Below are 1,939 nucleotides of genomic sequence, written 5' to 3' on the forward strand. Positions count from 1 at the left end.
ACTGGCACTACGGAACTTCGGGGTTCGGGTAGTAACTTGGCTTGCTACGGTAGTCGGTGTTACCGGTGTTAATTTAACATTTAGAATGCGTACGTGAAAATGGTTGTCTGGTTAGTTTGGCCATACCTTGACTATTTGGGGTCGAGAAATCCTATAAATAGGTGGTAGGGTGCCTGCCATCAGCTGTTCTGCCTCCTCTGTCCAGAAGGCAAAGCGCTGCCCGAAGTTCTGCCCATGCCTATTCAAAAGTATGGTACTTTTAATGTAGCATAATTGTAAAGCAGACCAATGTTTTACTGCTTGAAATATATGCCCTACCTTGCGATCGAGAATTTCTCCAGAATCTGGAGACACCACCACTTCCGAATAGATGGTATGTCAGTCTGTAATACACATGTAATATTGGAGTCTTGCATTGTTTGTTTTTTAACATTCTTTGATACATATACATTCCATGAATTACAACTTACATCCAAAAAGTGAAACATGGCACCAGTACAGATGCAGAGGGCATACTGTTAAAGAGAAAAATAATTACTATGGAGATTTAGGACAAACAGGAAAAATTGAGTAGAAATTGTATAAGTTTACCATAAGCATGAATATCCCACAGCTCTGTCCATCTGACTGAACTGGAAATGGCTGAAAAGTAATATACAGTTACTCAGATGTAATGTTGACAACCATATATAGTGTCCGCTGAGCAAAATGAAATGGCAAATTTACATAGTAAGTAAAGTTACATCAAAATCTTTGCCCGTCTTCTCCACCCACGGTCCATTAGCCACTGCTCCTGCAAGTTGTCTGGAAAAACATTATGCAAAACTGAATCCATAGAACAAGGTTTTTTCCTTAATCCTAAAGCCAGAGAACAAGGCTTTTACTCAATCCTAAAGCCAGAGAACAAGGTTTTTACTCAATCCTAAAGCCAGAGAACAAGGCTTTTACTCAATCCTAAAGCCAGAGAACAAGGCTTTTACTCAATCCTAAAGCCAGAGAACAAGGCTTTTACTCAATCCTAAAGCCAGAGAACAAGGCTTTTACTCAATCCTAAAGCCAGAGAACAAGGCTTTTACTCAATCCTAAAGCCAGAGAACAAGGCTTTTACTCAATCCTAAAGCCAAAGAACAAGGCTTTTAATCAAACCTAAAGCCAGAGAACAAGGCTTTTACTCAATCCTAAAGCCAAAGAACAAGGCTTTTAATCAAACCTAAAGCCAGAGAACAAGGTTTTTACTCAATCCTAAAGCCAGAGAACAAGGCTTTTACTCAATCCTAAAGCCAGAGAACAAGGCTTTTAATCAAACCTAAAGCCAGAGAACAAGGCTTTGCCTGAACAGGATATCAGTCCATTTCACTCAGTTTGATCTGTATTTGTTAAGGCTGTTACACAATGTCATCAGATTGAAGATTTTCAGAGTGCTGTTCAGGCTTAACTGGATGAAAAAAAAAGTAGAAAACACCCCCTATCATGTATTAACTTTAATTCCCATAGTAGCACGTAACTACATGCACTTTATGTTCTTTGTTAGCCTTAATCGGTCACAGGTCAAACCTTGCTAATGTCCTCTGCTTATGCATTTCAAACCTAAATATGGTTCGGTATTTCTCATCTCCAAACCCATTTGGACATAATGAGTCCAGAAAAATAGCCTCCTTCTTAGCAACTAATAACACCTGTGAAGAACATACCCTATTAATGTCAGCTATAGGGGCACCAACTGGTTTAAAAATAGAGGAAAAACTAAAAAACAATGTAACTGTACACAAAGCATGTAGTGGCTTGCTGTTTGTGACCCCCTAGACCATGCTGGCAAAATGATGATATCTTTAGATTCCACATTGTCCTATGAAAAAAAAACTATGTTCAGATCTCCTTGGACATAATCTTCACTTAAAGAGGTGTATCTGCGGGACTTATCAACACATTATACAACTTA

This window comes from Rhinichthys klamathensis, unplaced genomic scaffold, assembly GCF_029890125.1.
Source record: "Rhinichthys klamathensis goyatoka isolate OS25496 unplaced genomic scaffold, OSU_Roscu_1.1 h1tg000527l_1, whole genome shotgun sequence".
NCBI classification, from domain to species: domain Eukaryota; kingdom Metazoa; phylum Chordata; class Actinopteri; order Cypriniformes; family Leuciscidae; genus Rhinichthys; species Rhinichthys klamathensis.